This window comes from Pan paniscus, chromosome 2 (assembly GCF_029289425.2).
Source record: "Pan paniscus chromosome 2, NHGRI_mPanPan1-v2.0_pri, whole genome shotgun sequence".
NCBI classification, from domain to species: Eukaryota; Metazoa; Chordata; class Mammalia; order Primates; family Hominidae; genus Pan; species Pan paniscus.
In genome coordinates this window covers 149,918,373-149,930,987 of record NC_085926.1, presented here as the reverse complement: position 1 = coordinate 149,930,987, position 12,615 = coordinate 149,918,373, and positions in this window count along the sequence as shown.

The window sequence follows — 12,615 nt, the reverse complement described above, 5'->3', positions numbered from 1 at the left end:
GCCTGCTTTAAATCTGCTGTTATTTTTCCATTAAGATAAAAAAACCACTGTTTTGATCCAACAGGTTTTTTATTTGCAAGCCAGTGAATTTGTATTTATCTCACGACTAAAGTTCTGAAGTAAAAGCTAAAGGATCTTTGTGTGTTTGCATATGTGTGTGTGTATATATTTAAAAGGCCTTTATAATTTCTATAATTTTATGTTTAATGGGCAATTAAATTCATTTTAATTTCCTTCTATCACACTAGACTTTTTCTCTCCGTAACCTGTAATGTGAATTTCGCTAGTTGATTTTCACCTGAGTTGTTTCCTTTAATAATCACATTTAAGACTATTTAGCTGACAACTGCCTATGGTTATCAATAATTGATACAGGTTACCTATTGAAATAGGTTATCAAGAATTTGAAAGTCTAAGATGGGAAACAAAATGTCTTTATGAATTTATAAAATGTACTTCTAAGGGCACACCTCATATGTCTATATATTTATGTGTTGTGTACTCAATGTTTCAGTACTGAAAATATATAACAGAGCTCTAATTAATTGGCTTAAGAAAAATAAAATGCTTGAATCAAATACTTTATCAGGAAAAAAGAAAGGACTCATCAAATGCTTCTTCAAGTTTATGTAACTTAAGTAAAATCTTTAATAAATAAATCAGAAATGTCTTAAGAATTGCCAGCATACATTTTTGTTTGCATTTATCAATCAAGCAATTTCATACTTATCCCTGCCAAATACTATAAGGTGTCAAAATTTGGTGTAGGGGTTACAAAACTATAAACCCAGCCCCAAACAGAATGATCCTTGCTTGTGTAATTTTTAATAAATAAGACATTGATATAAGTTTAATGAAAATAGCTACATCTTGAATTATTTCTTGTGGCTTTAGGCAGCCTAGCCCACAAAGAGTAAGGAGGTTTGTTTTGGGAAAGGACTGTTTTCATCTTTGTTTCAAAGCTAAACTAAAAACTAAGTTCCTTCCAAAGTCCAGGCATGAATAAGGACTGCTTGGAGATTACAAGCAAGACAGAGTCAATTAGTTCTTATCTTTTTCACTGTCTCAGTTAGAATTTTGCAATGGTGAATTTCATAACTTTAAACAATGACTACTGCAGTTTTCATAAATAATCTAGGTAAATGATTAAAATAAAATAATTAGGTAAATGTAATGGGATACTTGTAGACAAACTTGTCGTAACTTAGAATTGAACATTATATTAAATTATATAATGGATATTTCATTATCTGGGTATTTTCCAATAAAAATATATTGTAGAATAACATTCTTTTTAAAAACCAAGTGCCCTTTTTAAAAAGGTGAACAATTTTTGTCTAATTCAAAGCTTATTCAAAGGTTATGAATAAAACAATGTAAAAGGAGCCAGGAAATAAGAGACATAAAGAAAGTTATAGAAATAAAGAGATATTTTTTGGTAAGAAAGCTTAAAGAGAAATAATTTTATATGAGAAAGAATCTTGTATGGTAAATTTAGTCCTAGAATAAAATGCCTGGCTGTTTAAGAAGAAGGGATGTTTAGGACAAACCAGAAAGTTCAAGCATGTCATGAATGGTCTGTCTAAGTCACAATAAGAGGATTTATTAAAAAAAACTTTTATATGATCAAGTTGTCTGTAACTAAAGGGAAATTATAATGGTATTTCTAGATATTGGGTTTGATGTAAAAAACACTTATACACTAAATAATTGATTAGAGCAATAAAATTTTCTTAAGTAATTGATTTGCTCTTAAGAAATTATAAGAGATTTTAATTTTCTTTTTTTACCCAATGTTCAACTTGTATTGCATCTCACCGTTTTCAGTTTTCTCTCTCTTTTTAAAGGGCATGAAATAGCAATGGTCTCCTTCAACTCATTTCAACTCATAGAAGTTTTTTTTCCCCTCAAGTTTTGTTTGTTGTGGCCTGATGCTAACAAGGTTTTCTTAAAAGTTTAAAGGACATGTTTTCTTCCAACATAATATTCTTTGCATTGCAGAAGGTCTTTCCTTTTGCCTTTTGGTAACTGGCCTTACAGATTTTACATTTTATTGAAATAATTCCTATGCCATTATTATTAAGTTTTGTTTTGCTTAGAAAAAAAAACTGAGATTAAAAAAATTAATTAATGTTATTACAGCTATGTATCTTTCTGTATGTGCTTTTAAAGTCCTTGTGACATTGAGTTACAGGACTTTGACTTCTGGGTCTAAAAAGGACACCAAGTCTTGCGAAATCTTCAACACTGACAGTAATTAAAGCCTCATCTTTGGGCCATGTAGAAGATGCCAATCAAAATAAATTAGATTCCTGAGACACATGGTCAGAAATTAAATCTATTCAACTCCTCAAGGCCCAGGGACTATTGCAGAATATGTGGGAATGTCAAATTTTAAGGGCCAGTTTTGAGAGATAAAATAAGTTTAGTTTATCTATAATTAAATAAATTAACCATTAATGTCAAAGGCACACTGATGCAAGACCAGCATATGCACCCCTGTTTCAGATTAACAAGGTTTTCTTGAAGCATTAATTGACTTCTTAATAAATGTTATAAAGGTTATAAAAGGTATATTATAGAAGTTATAAAGATTAAAATTTTACAGATTGTTTATAAAATTTTGGAATACAAATCTAATTGACTTTATGCTGTTTTCATTAGGGCTTATTATTTGGAAAATTAATTCTCCTCTCTAAAAAATGAAGGTTTTCACCTTTTTTTGAAATCTTTGAGTTATCACTTTGTTTAAATAAATGACTTGACAATGACCTGTGATCCTATTTTATGATGTCAAATGTTTTAAACCTTTGATATTTGACAAACTTTCCAAAATCAGATTATAAATTATGTCTTTGTCTGACCTAATTAATTTTGAGATATCGGCTTTCCTAAAGTCCAAAAATGACCTATTTGGCTTATTTGGTATAAAAATTATACAGGAAGCATTGTCAAATATGAAATGGTGTTTTGTTTTCTTTGGGCTGTATTTGTATAAATATGTAACTGCTATGTGTTCCAAAATTATGGGTAACTCTTATAATTCTGATATGACTTAGTGTACATTATCAGTAATAACTATAATTTTTATGTTAAATTATTGTGTGCCACAGAGGTAACAAATTTCCTCATTAATTGTGTCTTTGACTATGGCTGCCTAAAAACTTTTTGTCATCCATGAACAATTGTTGTCTTCTTTTGGTCCTCTTTAGAAGGTGGTTTTTTAATCAGCTGTAAAACTCTAACAGGTGTTCATGAATGCAGGTTTCTGATAACTTTGGAGACTGTGACATCAGATAGAGGAAAAATTTTCAGGATTCATGAAGAGCTGAAATGTTCGTAAATATCAAGCAACACAGGAATTAACCACACAGAACTAATAGAAGACAAGTTATCTTTTTAACTTTTTGCTTAAAATGTTGCTGATCCTTTGTTTTGTTTTTCAGAGTCAAGCAAAATTTTATTTTGAGCTATTGACAGCTTTTAACAATTAAGTATACTCCTATGAACAAAATTTGAAGCATATTTATTTCTCTCTACCTGATTCCTCCAAAATTTGGAAACTATTTATGAGTATTCTTAACTTATGGCAATATAGTTATTTGCATAAGTGCAATAAGAATCTGTTTTCATTTGTAACAGGACACAATGGGAGAAACTGGTTATTTTACCAAGGCTTTGACAGGAATGGCATGCTTTCCTTTGAGGAATCAAACTTGACTTATAGAGCCAATAAAAGCCTCTTGGGAAACTGGCTTCATATCTTGTCTACATAGTCACTGTACAGAGTTCCTGACCTGTGGTAAGCAAAGTGTGTCACTTTCTGACAGGCCCAGGGCCCCAAGTTATCTTGGGATCTTAAGAGGAGAAGAATTCACCCAAATCATAGGTATTTGATGGTATAAATCCATGGCTTTGATGGAATCAAAAGACTTTAAGACTTAAAAAAAGTCTTATCTGATATTCCTACTATGGAACAAAGTTCCATAAAAGCCAATTTATAAAGCCTATGTAAAAAATAATTATTCTTGCTGCACTTTATGCAAATAATCTGGCCAAGTATAATGAACAGATCAGTCCTAAAATGATGTGTCTTTAGTAAAAATGGGAAACTGGAGAGATAAAAATTATGTTTCAAAAACTATAGTACATCTGTTTCTAGATTTCAATCTTGCCTAATGTTTCTCAACTTTTATTATTTTCTACAGTTTGGACTGAATTCCAATTTTCCTTGGCTACAAGTCTTCAAAATAATGTTTTTAATTTTTCCCCCATTTTTCCTAATTTGGAGTCACTGAAAACTAAGCTGTGCTTTTGTAAAGCCCTGCAAACTGAAGCTAGACAACTTAAACTTCAGAAGAAAATAACAGCAACCTTTTTACTTACATAAGCTACTTTCATACCTGCCTACTGATGTATGGACTTCAGAGTAATGTGGCCTATATCAGTTTTCCAGGATTGTTCTTTTGTTTATTGCTGTTTTTCTCCCTCCCCCTATTTCCTCTTCATAGGACATGAGACTTCTCAACTTGCTAAAAATTAGCTTTCCTAATAACTTGGGACCTACCTGTCTAGGAAAAAACCATCCTAATCTTGAGAGATCAGACAAAACCTGAAACCAGAGACTCATTTTCTTCTAAATTGTTTTCCCCAAAAAATTTTTAAAAAGGAAATGGGGAAATGTGAAAAAAAATAAATCTTGGAAATCTTGGGGCCCCCAAAATCACTAAGCTAAAGGAAAAAGTCAAGCTGGGAACTGCTTAGGACAAACCTACCTTTTATTCTATTCAAAGTTAACCCTCTGCTCACGGAGATAAATGCATATCTGATTGCCTCCTTTGGAAAGGCTAATCAGAAACTCAAAAGAAGCAATCGTTTTTCTCCCGCCTGTGACCTGGAAGTCCCCTCCTGCTTGAGTTGTCCTGCCTTTCCGGACAAACCAATGCACATCTTATATATATTGATTTATATCTCATGTCTCCCTAAAATGTATAAAACCAAGATGTGCCCTGACCACCTTGGGGCACATGTCTTCGGGTCCTCTTGTAGCAGTGTCACTGGTGTGTGTTCTCCACCTTGGCAAAATGAACTTTCTAAATTAACAGACACCTGTCTCAGATATTTGGGGTTTACAAGTTCATCAAAGGACCACCACTTGGGCAATGGTTGCATCATAGCATTCAAGGTCATCTGTGGTGATCAAAAGAGGGGAGCTGTAATCTCCTGCTTTTGACAGAGATGAACTGAACATAAATAGACTTCTCTGTCCTTATCAACTTTATCACTCAAATAGATAGGTGCAGGAACAAAAAATAATGAGATTTAATATGATTGATTTATTACATAAAAGAAGATTTAGATGTTTTTCTTTTTTCTTTCTGTCAACTTTTAAAAATTATGACAGTAACTGAATTTTAAAACAAAAGACAAATATAAAATTATCCTGCCTAATAAATCAAGTATTTTATTTTTTAAAATTGATATCTTAAATACCAGTCAATGTTTTCCAAATATTTGCCACATTTCAACAATATATATGTTTATCTAGCTTTTTTCTTTTTCAACTTTTATTTTAGATTTAGGGGGTACATGTGCAAATTTGTTACCTGGCTATATTGTGTGGTGCTGAAGTTTGGGGTATGAATTATCCTGTCACCCACTGAGCATAGTAGCCACAAGTTAGTTTTTCAACTCTTACTCCTCTGCCTTCTTCCCCACTGTAGTAGCCCCCAGTGTCTATTGTTGCTATCTTTATGTTTTCCCAATGTTTAGCTCCCAGTTATAAGTGAGAACATGCAGTATTTGGTTTCTGTTCCTGCTAATTTGCTTAGGATAATGGTTCCCAGATGCATTCATGTTGCTGGAAAAGACATGATTTTATTCTTTTTTATGACTGCATAGTATTCCATGTGTATAGGTACCTCATTTTCTTTATCTAGTCCACCACTGATGGACACCTAGGTTGATTCCATGACTTAGCTATTGTGAATAGTGCTGCAATGAACATGCAAATGCATGTGTCTTTTTGGTAGAATAAATTGTTTTCTTTTGGTTAGGCACTCAGTAATGCGATTGCTGTGTTGAATGATACTTCTAAGTTCTTTGAGAAATCTCCAAACTGTTTTCCACCGTAGCTGAACTATTTACATTCCTCCCAACAGTGTTTAAGTGTTCCCTTTTCTCTGCAGCCTCTCCAACATCTCTTGTTCTTTGACTTTTTAGTAATAATGATTCTAACTAGTGATAGACAGTGTCTCACTGTGGTTTTGGTTTGCATTTCTCTGATGATTAGTGATGAGTATTTTTTACATATGTTTGTTGGCCACCTGTATGTCTTCTTCTGAGAAGTCTTCTTCATGTCTTTTGCCCACTTTTTAATGGGGTTATTTGGTTTTTTGCTTGTTGATTTAAGCTTTGTACTGATTCTAGATATTAAACTTTTGTTGGATGCATAGTTTGCAAATATTTTCTCCCATTCTTTGGGTTGTCTATTTATTCTTTTGACAGTTCCTTTTGCTGTGAAGAAGTGAAGATTTAGATTTTATTAATTCATTTGGTCTTTAAGTCACTGAAATGGACCGAATGTGTCAAAATGGCCTGAAAATCCACTAGTTGACAAAGTTAATTTTTCTTACCATCCTTCCCCACTACACCTAGCCCTTGCAGATAGAGGTTCAACAAAATATTATTATTAGTTATTTCAGATAGACTTATGATTTTTCAGTTAAACTTTGAATGCTTTTCAAAGATTCACTTTCATATCCATTTTTGGCATAGTTTTAACTTTAATAGCCAATTTATCATATATTGCTTTATATAATAGATGTTTTCTAAAAGAGCTATGCATAAAAATATCTTTGGGTTAAAAGAAACTGAATAATGTATTTTATAAAGTCAAGAACTATTTGAAAATTTATTACTAAATTTTGGGCATTACATTATTGGGCAATTATGTCTTGTGTAGTTCACCAACCTCTCTGCCCTAACTGGTAAGTTAAGTAGGCATTATATATATTATAATTGTTAAGAATATGGTTTCTGCCAGTCGCGGTGGCTCAGGCCTGTAATCCTAGCACTTTGGGAGGCGGAGGCGGGTGGATCAAGAGGTCAGGAGATCGAGACCATCCTGGCTAACATGGTGAAACCCCATCTTTACTAAAAATACAAAAAATTAGCTTTGCGTAGTGGCAGGCGCCTGTAGTCCCAGCTACTCGGGAGGCTGAGGCAGGAGAATGGCGTGAACCCAGGAGGCGGAGCTTGCAGTGAGTGGAGATAGTGCCACTGCACTCCAGCCTAAGCGACAGAGCAAGACTCAGTCTCAAATAATAATAATAATAATAATAATAATAATAATAATAATGGTTTCAGGAGCCAGACTGCCTAAGTACAAGCTGGACTCAGTGACTTAACCATGAGAATTTGCTCAGAGAATTAATTATGCATCAATTTCTTCATTTATAAAATAGGAGTAATAATAGCACCTGTCTCATAGGGTTGTTGTTGTTATTTAGTTAACATATTTCAAGCCCTGAGGTTCAGTAGCTATCCTTTAACAAGGTTAACTACTATTTTTATTATGATTATTATTAGTATTATTATTCTCCATACACCCATGTAATACAAGGTTTTGATTGAGAAGATTTTAGTCATGACTGTTTCATTGTCATGCCATTTTAGTCATACCTATTTTAACTCTGCCATTTCATTCTCTGTAATATAAGAAAGCCATGATTTCTCCAGGTCTTAGTCTCTTCATTTATCAAATGGGGAAAAATCACCTGTTTTAACATCCTCACTGGGCTATTAACAGGCTGTAACTAATTGTAGAGGGTTGTGAGACACACAAAAAGATCCCAAAATGGGATACTTGTTTCTACCTTTGTTGTCTTTTATTTCCTTCTCTGTACTGAGTTAGTCTTATTGGTAATGAATCTTTTAAATGGAAGTAGGTTAGTGTAGTTAGAATTCCTTGTGCTTTTACTTTGCCTCTATATCAAATTTCCTTTTTATATTTTGATATTTCTATAGCTTTCTATTTGCCTAATATCTCTATTTCCCACAGTTTTTCTTCTTACAAATTATAGCACAAATTGTTATTTCTAGATACCATATTGGTCATTTTAATGATGTCTCTCCTTAATCTCTAGGCTATTTCTACCCACATTTTACTGTGCGTAAGAGTCATCTGGGAATCTTAGTAAAATAAAAATTCTCACGAAGTACCTCTGCATTTGTAGAAAGATCACAGGTAATGCTGGTGGTATTTTAAAACATATTTTGAGAATCACTGTTCTATAGAAGTAATACTACTACTAATAATAACTGCCATCAATTACAGAGCACTTTCCTCTCTCGGGATTGTTCTATGTGCTTTAAGCATATTGATTTACATAATCCTCCAACAGAACTTGCCTCTCCCAGCATTGTTCTATGTGCTTTAAGCATATTGATTTACTTAATCCTCCAACAACCCTAAGAAGTAGGTAATATTCTATTTCTATTATATTGTAGATGAGGAAACTGAAGCACAAGGAGGTTAAGCAATATGCCCAAGGTCGTGTAATTAGTGAGTACACGCTTAACTATTAATACTACACCCTGGTGATCTAATATAAAAACTGGCCATCAGCTTATTTGTATTTATCATGTTAAGCTATTCTTAATGTTTATAATTATTTAATCATTTATTTTTAGAGGTTGTGTAGGTAAGTGGAAGAGTAGTAATGTTGAACTGCACTGTCTAATACTCTCGCCACTACCCACAGGGGACACTGAGCACTCGGGATATGACTAGTCTGAATTGAGATGAGGTGTAAGTGTAAAATACACACTGGATTTAGAAAATAGTATGATAAAAAATAATGTGTATATTTCATTCAAAAAATGTTATAGTGATTGCAGGTTGAAATCAATGAAAATATATTTTGGATATATTGGGCAAATAAATTATATTTGAAAACATATTTTTACCTATTTATATTTACTTTTTTTCTTAATTAGGCTAGTAGGAAATTTAAAATTCTATTTGTGACTCACTTTATATTTCTATTGCATAACGCTTGTGTGGAGCTTCCAGTACAGGTAGTTGAGCAGAGCCCTTCTCCAGAATGCACTAAATAATGCGAATCTCAGCCCCAATTTCATCATGAAAAAAGACATGTCTAAACCTCAGGGAATGTAGCTGCGCATGCGTGGGGACCGTGGGTAACCAGATGGCCAACAGAGTGGCTAACCACGTCTGCCTCTCCTCAGCCTGAATGTCTATCCTCGTGACAGTGCTCACAGAGAATTCTTGAAGTCTTTATTATTGAACAAATTATTATGAGTTAGTGTGTCTGATTTTAGTACGATAAATTTTTGATTCAGACCACAGAATGAAATTGTGCGTTCTTTTAGGACATTAGTTTCTATCTACAAGCTGAGGGAGGGGACAAGTTTACCATTAGGAGTGCTTCAAGATTTAAAACTGGATAATTGTTTGCTAACCAATAATTGCAGGAAGATTAAAAAACTAGAACAATTGACACATTTTATAGTCCGTGGAGGCAGGGCAAGGAAAAGCCATCCAGCTCCCAAATATATGAATAAATATAACAAGCCAAATATTTTATATGAGCTAAATTCATAAGTTGTAAGTCTTTTGTAACCACGTATTTAGCTTTCTTTGTTTTTCACTATTGAGAGTGTTCAGAGAGCCTGAACAGTACACCATGTCTCCCTTTTTATTGCTAAAGTTCTCAAACTACATGAAAAGATAATGAAAGGATTTGTTGTTATGCCTTTAAATAAGTCACCAAAAACCAATCAAATGGATCATAAAATCAAGGGTCTAAGTTAGCTGTACTTTTCTTGTGACTTTTGAACCATATCCAGACTTGGAAAATAGCTGAACTGAGGCTTATTTTCCTATTTGGAGTTCAAAGTTAATCCTGTTTATTTTTAAAATTTCCATTTCAGAATTAGAAATCTTTGTTTCTCCAGGGTGAGATTATGTGGACATGAGATTTTAAAAATTTGTCTAGTATAATATAAAACAATAGAGCTATAGATAATGATTATAGATATAATGCATGAGACTCATTTTTATTCAAACTTTGGAGAAAAATAGTTTCGTTCCATGTAATTACTGACAAAACTTTTTATTAACCTAATGAAATATGTAAACACATTTTAATCTCTTTGGAGTTTAGGAGATTATTATTTTGTTCCCATAAATTTTTCTTTGAATTTTGAAAATTATGTATCATAACAAAACCTGAAATCGTTAGAGCAATTTATTCAGTTACTAGTACATGTTCTCTGGCAGAAGCGTAGGAAAGAAAATAAAACTTCAGAAAAATAAATGTCCTGGCAGCCAGTCTTCCTTGGATTTCCATTAATTTCAGGGTTTAATTTTATGCTAATTAGCACATATGTTTACAATTTTTAAACCCTTATCTTAATAATGGCAGGTCATTTTAATATCAGCTCATTAAACAAAGAATGGAAAAAGCAAAGGCAAATAAGTTTTTGGATAACTTTTAAAATCTTGAACTTATTTTGAACATCAACCTGGCATTTTGTACTTTGGGATTTGGCCTCAAACGTACTTTAAACCAGATGGCAAAAGGGCACAAAAGATTATAATGAATTCTTGGTAGACCATCTTAGTGGAATACCTCAAATACAATATAATATAGTTATTTAGCCAGTTTAACGTGTATTCCTGTTCTCTTCTTTAGTATGCTTAATAAAGTCATTTGATACTTAAAAAGATATTAACATGGTGAGAATTTATATTTTAAATGTCTAGAAGAAAGAAATTGTCTCTCAAATCTTAAAACTTATTTAATAATTTTAAATTATTATATAGTTTGGAAATGGAAATGGCCTTAACTTTTTTTTTAAAGTTCATGCAAGGGGGTTATTTTTCTAGGCTTGTTGATTCATTCATATAGCATTTGTGAAGACCTTTTCTGTGCTAGTTCCAGGAATACGGTAAGTCAAGATAAGGTCTTCAAGGTTCTTTTTCTTTAACTTTTATTTTAGTTACAGGGGTACATGTGCAGGTTTGTTCTATAGACAAAGTGTGTGTTGTGAATGGGTTTAACTTGTCACCCAAAGGAGTTTAATTTCACTGGATTATTCAACTTTATATCATCAGTCTCTCTCTTTTAAATAAATTAGTTTGGCATTCATTTCTTTGCTGACTTAAAGGTATTGGACCGACTTTTAAATTTTTTATTTTTATGTCTATTTTTTAAGTTTTTTTTTAATTTCAAGAACTTCAGGGGTACAAGTGGTTTTGTTTATATGGATGAATTGTATAATGGTGAAGTCTGGGTTTTTAGTGTTCCTGTCACCTGAATAGTATACATTGTACCCAGCAGGTAATTTTTCATCCCTCCCTCCTTCCCTCTCTCCCTCTGAGTCTCCGATGTGCACTGCCACTCTGTACGCCTTTGCGTACATATAGCTTAGCTCCCATTTATAAGTGACAAGATGTGGTATTTGGTTTTCTATTCCTGAGTTACTTCACCTAGGATAATGGCCTCCAGTTCTATCCAAGTTGCTGAAAAAGATATTATGTAATATTTTATGGCTGAGTAGTATTCCATGGTAAATACACACACACACACACACACATATATATGCCACATTTTCTTTAGCCAATCCACTGTTGAAGGACACTTAAGTTGAATTTCAATAATATGAATTTTTCCAGTCCATGAATACAAGATGTGTTTCCATTGATTTTTGTCCTCTTTGATTTTTTTTAATCAATGTTTTATAGTTGTCATTGTAGAGGTCTTTACACATTTCCTTGGTTAAATTTATTCCTAGGTATTTTTTTGCAGTGCTTGTAAATGGGGTTATTTTCTTGATATTTTAAAAGACAGTTTGCTGTTGACATATAGAAATGCTACTTACTTTTGTAGGTTGATTTTTGTATTCTGCAACTTTACTGAATTTATCAGTTTTAAGAGGTTTTTTGTATGTGGAGTACTTAAAATTTTCTCTATGTAAGATCATGTCATCTAAAACAAATAATTGGCTTTCTCTTTTCCAATTTGGATGCCCTTTTGTTTTCTTTCTCTTGTCTAATTGCTCTGGCTAGGAATTTCAGTACAATGTTGACTACAAGTGGTGAAAGTGGGCATCCTTGTCTAGTTGTAGATCTTACAGAAAAAGCTTTTAACTTTTCTCAACTCAGTATGGTATTAGCTGTGGGTTTCCATATATGGCCTTTATTATGTTGAGGTACATCCCCTCTATAACCAATTTGTTGAGGGCTTTTATTTTGAGTTTTTATTTATTATATATTTTATTACATTAATTATTATTATTTTATCAAATGCTTTTTCTGCATCTATTGCAATGATTATGTGGTTTCTGTTTTTGATTCCATTAATGTTATACATCATGTTTATTGATTTATGTATGTCGAACCATTCTTGCATCCCTGGAATGGATCCCACTTGCTCATGATGAATGGTATTTTTAATGTGTTCTATAATTTGGTTTGCTAATATTTTGTTGAGGATATTTGTATCTATGTTCATCAGGGATATTGGCCTCTGGGTTTTTTTGTAGTTGTTGCTGATGTGTCTTTATCTGATTTTAAACAGAGAGTAG